The sequence below is a fragment of the Panicum virgatum genome, chromosome 1N, assembly GCF_016808335.1.
Source record: "Panicum virgatum strain AP13 chromosome 1N, P.virgatum_v5, whole genome shotgun sequence".
Lineage (NCBI taxonomy): Eukaryota > Viridiplantae > Streptophyta > Magnoliopsida > Poales > Poaceae > Panicum > Panicum virgatum.
In genome coordinates, this window is record NC_053145.1 from 63124314 (window position 1) to 63137091 (window position 12778).

The following is a 12778-nucleotide window of genomic DNA, read 5'->3' on the forward strand; positions in this document are numbered from 1 at the left end:
TCCCTCTTCTCTCTCCTTTTCTCTCTCTACCAGTAAAGAAATTTATGACGTGTCCATGTATTCCTATAATACTTGCTGTTAGCATCCTTTAATGAAAATCTTCGGACGAGGCCCAAAATATTTCTCGTCCCCTGTTTCTCTCCCGTATCACTGCAGGTGCAGGATAATATTGCCCGGTGGCCCCTTAGCCATATTGCTGCCACCTTTGTTGAACAGCAGAGCTTATTATGGCTCCATGTACTTATTTTTTTCTTGATAATAGGCTCCATGTACAGTGGCGGAGGACGGCGAAAATTTTAGGTGTGGCGGTGGATTACTAGATTATGTTCAAATATTATACGGAAAGAAAGGTTCACAATAAAAATATGATTTAGAAGTATCTTAAATGAAGAAAAACACGTAAAGTACGCATCAAATTAACAATTGGACCAAACTCGCGAGTGACGCCTTGCACACAACCCCGAACGCACCCTCCCCAAGCTTCTTCCCGAGCACGAAGTCGTCCTGCCCCTGCCCGAGCATCAAGTCAGCACAAATGGTGGCTGTAGAGGACATAGTTTTCGGAACTAAGCGCGAACACACCTTGCGGAAGGTAGGGCAGAACTGCGGAAGACTGGAGTGAAGGCCGAGCCGGGCAGTACTGGAGCCGGGGAGGCAGCGAGGTGCCCAGGCCGGGCGCGTCGGGGCCGGAGGGGCGGAGGGCGACGGCGCCGCTGCAGGGAGCCGGGATCTCGATCTGGGCAAGGGCGTCGGGTGCGGCAGGCGCGTCGGGGCCGGAGGGGCGGAGGGCTGATGTATATTTCCAGTTTCCCACTATGGGCCGGGCCGAGGCAGTACTGGGTCGAGGTATGGCAAGAGCCACACCTCGCCACACTGGGCCCTCCGCCACTGTCCATGTACTTGTTACACCAACTCTGATCACCAATCATAGTGGCCAAAGGACGATGAGCACAGAAATGGCAGCGTTGTGGAGATTGCTCGGATCATAGAGACAGTGGTACCAAGTACCGGATCATCATTGCTTTGAAAATCTAGGGATGACTCTATATATGAGGTTTAATTTCAAAATATGTTAGTGTATGAACACAAGAATATGAATCCCAAAGAACTAGTTTTCTGAATCTGAACTCACTGTCTGTTTTCTGAACTTCTCTGTCGAAAACACCCTGTACCAAAATTATCATTGATTGTCTGCAATATGTATCAATAGAATAAGAGAAGAAGTATCCTAAATTTTGTAAATCCCGACAAACTAAAGTCCTCATCATACAAACATCTCCCGATGTGTATCTTGCATCGAGAGATACATGCAGATTGATCGATAAAGCACACACGGTCTAAAAGTGAGATCAAACTGACCTGGAACAGAAATGAGCTCCCTAAAGGGGGTCAAGAAAGGCAGCTAACGAGTACTTAAAACTGACGTGTATCTGTAACCTGATACGACTCTTTTTTTGCGTAAACCCATGAGTTTAGAGACAATTTTATGGTGGGCTTGGGCGTGACCTCTTATGATCTTATCTTTTTCAGTGGAGTGCTAGTACTTCTTCTCGTCTTTACTTGCCCGTTCTTTTCCGTGAACGGTCAATGCAACAGCAAGATAAAAATTGCCACTCCTTGCATTGGGAGCTGCTTCCACGCACTATCATGCGTGGTGACAGTGCAGTAGCTGTTGCTGTTCGCGATTGCAGCGCCATAGGTAGTATACTTTTGTGCATACTGCAAGCATGACACCTGCTCTATCTCTAGCCTTCTGCGACGCTGACCATTCCATCTTGTTTTGTTTAATTTTTTTTTACCTGTCCTTCAGTCCTGTAACATTGGCCATTGGATTGGGGACTTACTTTACCGTGGCATTCAGTCCAGCTCTTTTTTGCGCAATTAGTGGCAGGAGCTCTTAATAGTATTCGTTAATAGTAGAAGAGATAAAAGTTACAGTTACACGCATCAGCATTTGGCTAAAGCGAAAACTGAAGAAAGGCCCTGTTTAGTTCCCCAAAAACCCCACAAAAACATCACATCTCCATCACATCAAAACATTAAATATAGCAAATGACCCATGCATGGAGTACTAAATGTAGGTAAATAAAAAAACTAATTGCATAGTTTTGATGTACGTTGCGAGACGAATCTTTTGAGCCTAGTTAGGTCATGGTAGGACAATATCTACCACAAACAAACGAAACATGCTACAGTACGCTACAGTGTTTTTCACCCGCCTACAGTAATTTCGGGGGAACTAAACACAGCCAAAACTACTAACTACTGACTGAGGGCTCGTTTGGCATAGCTATGTGAAGTGCTTCGTGGGCAGCTTCAGCCGAAGCTGTGCCAAATACTTTTTTTGGCCATAGCTTCATGCAAGAAGCTAATGTTGAAGCAACCTCCAAAATGCACTGGGAAGGTGAAGTCTGGAATCCTAGCTTCGACATGCTTCTCCAGCGTAACTTCCCCCACTAAAGTAATGATTATTAGGCTGTGTTTAGGAAACTTTGCTAGATTTTTTAAAAGAGAATCTTGCTATTTAATAGTATTAAATAAAATATATTTATAAATTTTTTTACACGGATAAGTTGTAAATTGCGAGACGAATCTAATGAGCATAATTAATCTATGATTAACATATAATTAGCGAATGGTACTGTAGCATGTATCCAAACATTTGACATTTCCAATCCATTCAAGAAAAACAGGAATAAACTCTTTTGCCAAACGATTTTCAAAACAGCTCCAGCTTTACCAGAGAAGCTGCTTCACCAACAAAGCTGCTTCAGAAGCTATTTTAGAAGAAGGTGAAGCTATGCCAAACGAGTCCTAAAACTACCCCTATATGTACAGGGAAAGGAACTCAATTGACCCCCACTGTTGGTATGGGCTGCTCTGTAGTTGGCAATGTCTCTCTTAATGATGCTCACCAACTGATCTTGTGACATCGCTCTGCTGTCAAAGAAGCGGTGACATCGTTCCTTGAAAGGTTCCATGCTGTGTAAATAATTACCTGCTCTTGGAATGATTGGTTGACACACCTTGCATTGCAAGGCCGTCCTATGTATTGTGTGTGGTGTAGCGTCCTATCCTATGCCAAGAAGGGATGGCGGTAGCGCGGCTAGGAAAGGCGTTCTTGCGCCCTGTGTCGATGCTGATGATTCATGTACTTATGTTCCAAGTGGATTTGTCCCCAAGTGCAAACTTGGTGGTTACAGCTGGTTAGTGAGTCATTTGGTTTGCCATTTAATGAATACTTAGTACCTAAAAAGATTAGCTCTATGTAGATGCACCTTTTTGTGATGTGATGTTGGAGAGCCAACAATTGATCTATATTCTATACTACACAGGAGCCATGGTTACGCAAACCGCGAGGCGAGGCCAGTGGTCTGCTGCTTAATTAGAAGGTTGCACTCTGTTAGCTGGGTTGTAGCAGATAGCTGGTGCGGATTTATTACGAGAGAAAAATACTACTGGTTGACTAGTGACTGGTGCTGAGTTGATATAAGAGAAAAATACTTCTGACTGATTAGCGACAAACTAAGCGAACTAGCGTGGAATCGGATAGTAGCTACACTGCTTCCCGATATAGAGCAGATCAGTTTTACTGCTTCCCGTTCCCGATAATGCAATCCATGTGTAATTAGAATCGGATAGTAGCTGCTAGCATGGAATTATTGGCGACTTTTACCTTCCAAGCGCTTTTTGCCAAGAGCAGTAGAACGCGCGACTTTCCGAGCGCGCAGAGCCGCAAGCCCTCAAGCCTCGCCAGCGGCAAACCATGTGCGCGATGACACTGGCCGAAAGAACTGTGCGCCTAGCGACCTAATCCGCCGTATTGCCACTGCTGCATTAAGTAATCAGGCACCGGTACTGCTATTCTATCAGGCTGCAGTATTGTTTGTTGTACAGTGACATGGTTTAACACAGCCATTTGCTTTCTACTGATAGCCGGTGCACGTATTGCATTGGCTATCTGATGACTTACTGACAAGACATTCAGTATGCAAATCGGAAGGAACCTGAAATTTCAGATTAAAACATCTGATGCCCGAGGATCACAAACTACAACTCTGTGGACAGAGTGTAGAGTAGTTCAGTTTCAGCAGTAAGCTTGCGTGCAAACAAAATTTCGAACTCGACGGTCAGTTATTGCCCAAGCCTAGCTACTACTCAAAATCAATTGTTGTTGGAGCAGAAACTACAGCGAGGGAGACCCACAGCATTTCATCCGATCCGGCCCTCCTGACGAACTGAAGGTCTCTGCCACTGTTGTTCACCGTTGGCACCCCTGAATCCCTGATCACGAAGATTGGAGGTCCTCCTCGGCACCCCCACAGTCCCACTGGAGAACCATTACGCCGCTGCCGCGTCCTTTTACAGCACAAGCGTAACATCTTTGGTTTCCTTTCCGGTGCGCATCTTTGATGGCTCGCCGCGCAACATTCTGCGCCACCGCTCCTTGAAGCCAGAGGGGCAGGCGGTGGTGTAGCACGCACGAAATCGTACATGGACCGGCACCGGGGTCTCTGGCCATGGACAGCGCGTAGGGCGGCAGGTTACGGTGTACGCAGAGCTAGCAGAGAGGTAAAGCTTGCTGAATTCATTGACAGTAGTGCCTAGCCGTGGTGAAAACTGAACGTTTGCAGGCGCAACTGTCGCCTGCAGGAGCGTTTGCAGGCCCGGGGGTTCAGACTGCATGCGGATTTCGGCTTTTCCTGAAAAAGCGGTGAAAATTCGTGGTACTCATGTCTAGGACAGGATTCGTCGTTTCACTGCTGACAGTAGTGCCTAGCCGTGGTGAAAACTGAACGTCTGAAGTCTGAACCCCCGGGCCTGCAAACGCGACAGTTGCGGTGGCTTGGCTGTCTTGGCCATGTTTAGTTTCCAAAAAAGTTTGCACAGTATTCGTCACATCAAATTTTTGGATATATATACATGAAGTATTAAATGCGGTTAAAAAAATAACTAATTACACAGTCTAACTGATTAACACGAGATGAATCTTTTAAGTCTAATTAGTCTATAATTTATTATTTGTCAAGTAACAACGAAATGTGCTACAGTGTCAAAATCCAAACTTTTTCACAACTAAACACACCCTTGGTTTCAGCTATTCGACCGGAACAGAAGAACGCCGGCATGTAGCACTGTTGATGCATCGGTTCAAGCTTGCACTGCTTGTTCATGGCGTCGTCCGAAATGATTCGGCGAAGGATCTAAGCTGAACTTTTGTCCCGGCTCCTTTGCTCATGCCGTTCAAATCGACAGGCAAGGGGTCGGTCTTTTGGTAAAGAGTGGGTAACGGGTGGTTGTATGATTATGATCCCTAGGATCTTGTTCTGTTGGGTAAAGATTCGTAAAGACGAGCAAAGCGCCAAAGCGACAGGCTTGGTCAGTAAGTCTCGGTCTCGCGCCAGCGCGCAACCCCGGTTTGTGATGGGTCGCAGGCCTCGTCACGGTCGCGTCTCATCCCAGCTGATTTGAGCTCTTCTGGGTCCACGGCTGTGTATGGGCGCACCACACGATTTTCGGCCCCGGAGCAGAAAGCTGGCGCACGTCCCGATCGGGCAGCACTTCGGTTCGGTGGAAAAGAATTGCACGCGGTGAAAATATAATTTGACGGATCAGCAGATCAGCAGCTGATCGACGATATAATAGAAACAAAAGCACCTGATTAACACGCTCTATTACTTTCATAGCAGATCAATGGAGAGACGCTCTATTACTTTCATAGAAGATCAATGGAGAGACAGGCAATGATGAATCATGAACGTACCCTGTTGAGCAGCGAGTTCGGCGGCGGCGGCGTCGTCGTCATCAGGATCAGCAAGCACAATGTTGGAAGAGGGAGGAGCACGCACGGCCTCCAATCGGACCGACGGAGGACCGGAGATGCGTCTTCTTCTTCTACTTCTTCTTCGAGTCGGGCAATCCGTTGTTGTAAGAAGTCAAGGCTGGCGCGGCGGCGGTGGCGGAACATTGGCCGGAGAAGCGGAGTCAGGAGTAACCGGACTTCTGATTGGCGCTTCGGACAACATCACCACGCTCTAATGGTGACAATTGACAAACGCGCCGAACCTCCTAACAGCGCTGCAGCCTGCAGCCCACTGCCAAGAAGCCTGCGAAACTGTATCTACGGCCCAGCGCTCCAGAGCCATGATGGGCTGCGGACACCGCCACCGATCGCGTGCGTTTGCTGCGGCGCGGCTGGGGACAAGCGGCCCGCTCGTTTCGTATTTTGGCCCTCCTGACTACGACAGGCGACAGGCACGGACGTCGAGTGTGCTGAGTGTTTTTTTTTTTTTTTTGCAAAATAGCTATTTTGGTCCTGAACTTTATTGTAAAGGTCAAATTCGTCCCTCAACTTTCAAATTAGCCAATATAGTCCCTCAACTTTTATTTTAGGATCATACTTGCCCTTATGCTGATATTATACTCCATAATAACATGAGATAAATGCAAAAAATCCTTTTTACCCATACCTTCTCCTCCTCCTCTTTAATTTGCACTCTTCATGCAACCGCAATACGATGTGATGCATGGATAAATAAAACTATGTATTCCAAATTTAACACTTGTGATGTTAGCTCCTAAGCGTAGTGATGCTCATGCTACTAGACTGATTTGCTTGCATTTGCTAAATATTTTTTAGTAACAATAAACTGTTGAGGAATTTAAAGAAGGGGAAGAAGAGAATGGTAAAGAGGACTTCTTGCATAAATCTCATATTATTATGCAATATATATAGCACAAGGATACGTTTGTCCCAAAAACAAAAGTTGAGGGACTATATTGAAAGTTGAGGGATGAGCTTGACCCTCATATCAAAGTTGAGGGACTAAAATGTCTATTTTGCCTTTTTTTATTGGAAGTGCGCAGTGTGCCGTGTGAGTTGAGTGTGAAGTCGGACCAATTTTTTTCTTCTATCAAACGGTAGACCAATATTACCAAATCATAACATGAACAGTAATATTTCAAAAAATAACATGAACTGCCCATTTTACACTTACCCGTGAAAAGGTATTATTAATCCACAAACACGTTTACAAAGAGAAAAGGTAGTACAGACACACCCACACATACACACAACGTACTCCTGTACTACAAGATAACACTCTACTACAGTACTACTTGCTGAAAATGCAGTCGAAGGACGATCAACTTGTACCAAGCAATATAATGCATCAACCACGAGCCAATCGTCATGCAGAAGCACAGCAGAAGCAGCAGAACTTGAAGATCCCCTTCATAACCCCGCCGCGTTTCGGCGCCGGGTTGCTCGGCCTGTCCCTCGTGGCCTCGTTTCCCCCGCGCCGCGGTCCCTGAGCTCCCTCCATCGCCAACGAACTTTTTTATTGGGCAACCAACGCAAGCAGCTTGATGTGACTCGAGCTGCTTGCTCTCTCTACACCAGTTTAGTGTGAGAACCGCCCAATTTGATGTTATTTTAAACGAACTGCCGGTCATTATCATCCAGATGAGAATTAACACGTATTTGCCGAAGAGCATGCCACGTGTTACCACTTCCGGTTCACCTGCAACTAGGGATAGAAGCACCCTGAGTACAAAGGTAATCGCAAAACTTACGCGATTAAATAAACAAGGATCATGCAAAGACTCAAATAAAAGCTTTAAGGTTAAGTAATTATTGCATAAGCATGAGCTCTCTAGGCTATCACCTAGCAAATTAATTAATGTTGCCCGACCCCCATTAACTTTTAGTGGAACATACTAAGAATAACATAGTTATTCCCAAGATACTAAAATCCTTTCCCACATGTCCGCATTTCTACGAGGAGTTCATGGGATAAAGAGCGTGCTCATAACCGAGAGCGCGGCAGTTCGAATTGATTATAACCTTGCAAGGATGTACTACTTTACCCACACGATGCAAGGATTATGCGACTCACCCAACCGGCCAAAGTTAGATAAGGGGGTACTCGCGTCAACCGTTCCCAACAAGGCTCAATCATTGAACCTCACACCTAGCTTATGAGTAGAGATTTAGTTTCCACCGGGGACATCTCTAAACTTTCCTACACATAGGTCCACCCGGGGACACCTCTAATCCTCTTTGCATAGCCCTTAGCCACGTATCTAGGACTGCACATCAATGATCAAGTCAAAGAAGGTAACTGGCTCATCCGTACCATTATATTGGATATGTGGTAGCACGAAAAAGTGCTCAAAACCGACGTCATCCACGGACAGTCCTTAATCGGTCCAAGCGGACTATGCCCATGTGACTTCATTCTCTAGGCCCTTAACATTCCGCTCGAACCTTGATACTACATTCCACTTGCCCCAGTTGTTCAAGTGCGATCAAGGATAATCAGGTAAGTGTGATATTCCAGCCATTCCTTTCTAGCAAGTAATATAAGTACTCTAAGCGGGGCTAAGCATATAGTCAAATTGAGTAATTAGGTGTCTAACTGGTGCCAAGGATATGGATAAACGAATCAAGGAAGGATAATGCACTAAAGTGAGTACAAGAATGCAATACGTACATAGTATATATATAGCCCAACAATACTCAAGTGAGATAACTAAACTAATCAAATTAAATGGGTGCAAAGAATTATGCTTAGCTGCTTGCCTTGGATAGCTTCGGGCTCGACCACGAACTAGACTCCGGGTTCAGTCTCAACGGACTCGGCAGGCTCAAAGGGCTCTTTCTCCGGCGGTTCAGTCACTATAATACATGAATGGGATGCCAGAATTAGCATGATGCCCTGCTTGTGCGAGAAATGCTATGCATGAAATGATGCGGTGACATGAAAATGACATGCTATGAATGAAACACTAAGCAAAGGCACATGAACGCAACACATGCGACGACAGACGATCACTATTGTACACGCGAACAGAAAAGCTAGAGCAAGATTTAGCAAATAAACTTATACAGCAAGCATAAATCACAAATTAAATTGAGCATGCAGAGGACATTACAAGAAACTCATGAAAATTGGATTTGCATCAAAAGCATTTTCCTGGAATTAACTATTAATGTTACAAGTTTCAGCTATCCTATACTAGTAAATTCAGAAAAGACATGCAAACTTAACTGAACAAATCTAGGAAAATTATCACAGAATCTAGACAAGAAAACAAAGCTAACAAAATAAGTTTCATATTTTTTGGAGCTATATACGAATTTACACACATTTTAGAAGATCACAACATCAACAAAAAACCCTAAAACACTAGATCCACCCACAGCCGGCGAGCCTAGAGGCTGACAGGCAGGACCCACGGGCCAGCGGCCCACCCAGGTCGGGTCAAGGCAAGCCGGGGCCTTGACCCACGCGTGGGCGCGGCGCGCGCGCGGCGACGGCAGCGGCGGTGCAAGGTGGCGCGGTGAGGCAGGGCCGGAGAAAGGCAGGGGAGGCGCGCACGGGTTGGAGGAGATGGCGGCGAACCTCACCGGGGACTTGGACGGCGAGGAACGACGACGAGGTGGCGGCACGACGGAGAGGGGCAGCGGCGGGCGGAGGAGCTCGCCGGGGGCCCTGCAGAGAGGAGAAGGAGGCCGGGTGAGGCTCGGAATCGGCCGAGGAGGGTGTGGAGAAGGTCCCTGCGCGAGGAATCGAGGAGAGGCCGACCGGAGACGACAAATCGACGGCGACGGCGGAGCTCCTGGCGGCGGCGACAATGGAGGTGGGGAGCAGAGCTAGGGTTTGGGGGAGAAGGGATCGGGCGCTCTAACTGGAGGAGAGGGCGAGCGGGTGGATGAGGAGATGCGTGGAACGAGGATCGACGGCACGTGGCACGAGGTTGGTCGGCGACGAGGCTGACACGCGGCACCCGCGATGCGTACGCTGCCCACCAGTACAGGGGAATGGCGGACTGTCCGAGCGTGAAACCGGACCGTCTGATTTAAACTTGGGGTCGTAACAACTCTCCCCCCCTTAGAAAAATCTCGTCCCGAGATTTGGTTGAGCAAGAGGGGAAAGATAAAACTGCAGGTGGATTGGGGCCATATTCACCTAGAGAAGATAATTATCTAAGAACTGATATATAAAGGCAGGGGTGACGTGGCATGATGAGACATTCCTAGAGTCTTCGTGATGGGGATTGTGTACACATATAACAATATTCAGAAAGATAAATCTCATTAAGAAAGTGGGGGTGGTAGAGAGAAAACTTACTCATCGGAAAAGAATTCAGGGTATTCTTGACGTAGTCGATCTTCACGTTCCCAAGTGGCTTCATCCTCAGTATGATTACTCCATTGAACCTTGACAAATTTTACCATGCTACGCTTTACCTTTCTTTCATCTCGGTCAAGAATAGCAATAGGGTGTTCTTCGTAGGTAAGGCCCGGTTGAAGATCAAGTGACTCAAGGTCGATGGCGTCAGTTGGAACACGATGACATTTCTTCAATTGAGAGATATGAAAAATATTGTGCACGGCGGAGAGTGATTGAGGAAGTTCCAATTGATAAGCCACTGTTCCAACCTTCTTGATGATCCGAAAGGGTCCCACATAATGAGGTGCTAACTTTCCTCTGACTTGAAAACGACGAGTGCCTTTAAATGGTGAAACCTTGAGATAGAGATGATCGCCAATCTTGAGATGAAGTTCACGACGGCGACGATCGGCATAAGTCTTCTGACAAGATTGGGCGATTCGAAGATTCTCACGAATAATTCTGATTTGCTCCTCGGCATCGTTTACCAAATCCGGCCCAAAGAAAGGCCTTTCTCCAGATTCAGACCAATTAATAGGAGTCCTACACCGTCTTTCATATAAGGGTTCAAAGGGGGACATTTTGATACTTGCTTGGTAACTATTGTTGTAGGAAAATTCTGCAAATGACAAGCAAGTAACCCATTTCTTCTCATATATGAGAGCACAAGCTCGAAGCATGTCTTCTAGGATTTGATTGACTCTTTCAGCTTGACCGTCGGTTTGAGGATGATAAGCAGTACTATTAGTGAGATCGGTTCCCATGGCTTCATGAAGATTTCTCCAAAAGCGAGCAACAAACTGAGGACCACGGTTAGAGACAATTTTCTTAGGAACACCATGAAGACAGACAATGCGAGTAAGGTACAACTCTGCATATTACTTGGCGAGGTAAGTGGTCTTAACCGGAAGAAAATGAGCCGACTTTGTTAAACGATCAACGATTACCCATATCGAATCATATCCTTGAGAAGATCTTGGTAACCCGGTGATAAAATCCATTCCAATTTCTTCCCACTTTCATGATGGAATGGGTAAAGGTTGAAGGGTACCAGCCGGTTTGAGATGCTCGGCCTTAACCCTTTGACAAACATCACACTCAGAGACATACCGAGCGATTTCTCGCTTCATGCGAGTCCACCAAAATCTTTGCTTGAGATCTTGATACATTTTGGTACTGCCTGGATGAATAGAGAATTGAGAACTATGAGCTTCCTCCAGAATAAGCCGTCTGAGATTATGATTCTTAGGCACCACAATATGCTTTCCAAAGAATAAAACTCCTTGATCATCAGTAGAGAAGCACCGAGCTTTGCTCTCCTTCATTAATTCTCGAATTCGAGCCATACCCTTATTCTTCTTTTGGGCTTCCTTAATTTGATCATAAAGGTCGGATTTAACCGTGAGAGTAGCAAGATAGCCTTTCTTGACCATAGAAATTCCGAGTTTTCGGAGATCATCACAGAGAGTATACAGAGGAGGGGCTATGGTCAAGCAATTACATTGAACCTTCCGACTTAGTGCATCAGCGATGACATTTTCCTTACCAGGATGATAATGCACTTCAAGATCATAATCCTTGATCAGTTTAAGCCATCGATGTTGCCTCATGTTGAGATCAGATTGAGTGAAAATGTACTTGAGGCTCTTGTGATCAGTATAGATGTTGCAATAATTGCCAAGCAGATAGTGACGCCATATTTTGAGAGCATGGACAACAGCCGCAAGCTCTAAATCATGTATAGGATAATTTTCTTCATGTCGCTTGAGTTGTCGAGAAGCATAGGCCACTACTCGGCCTTCTTGCATAAGGACACAACCCAGACCGATGCGAGAAGCATCGCAATAGACATCAAAGCTCTTGTGAATATTTGGCTGAGCGAGAACAGGAGCGGTAGTAAGACGATCCTTGAGAGTTTGGAAGGCTTCTTCACAAGCTTGGGACCACTCAAACTTGACCCCATTTTTCAGTAACTCGGTCATAGGCTTTGCAATTTTTGAAAAGTTCTCAATGAACCGGCGGTAATATCCCGCAAGTCCAAGAAAACTCCAAATCTCAGAGATATTCTGAGCTTGCTTCCAATCGAGAACATCTTGCACCTTGCTAGGATCCACAACAATACCATCCTTAGAAAGAATATGACCAAGAAAATATACTTTTTTAAGCCAAAATTCATATTTGCTGAACTTGGCATAAAGACAATGCTCTCTAAGCTTTTGGATGACGATATGAATATGACGAGCATGATCTTCTTGGGTCTTGGAATAAATAAGAATATCATCGATGAAGATGATCACGAAGACTTCAAGTTCCTCCATGAAGATACTATTCATCAAATACATGAAATAGGCCGGTGCATTGGTGAGGCCGAAAGACATGACAGTGAATTCATAGAGGCCATATCTAGTAGAAAAAGCCGTTTTTGGAATGTCCTCAGTTCGAATTTTGATTTGATGATAACCCAACCTTAAATCAATCTTAGAGAAATAACGAGCTCCCGAGAGTTGATCAAACAAGATATCAATTCGAGAAAGAGGATATTTATTCTTGACGGTGACCTCATTCAACGGACGGTAATCAACACACATCCACAAACTACC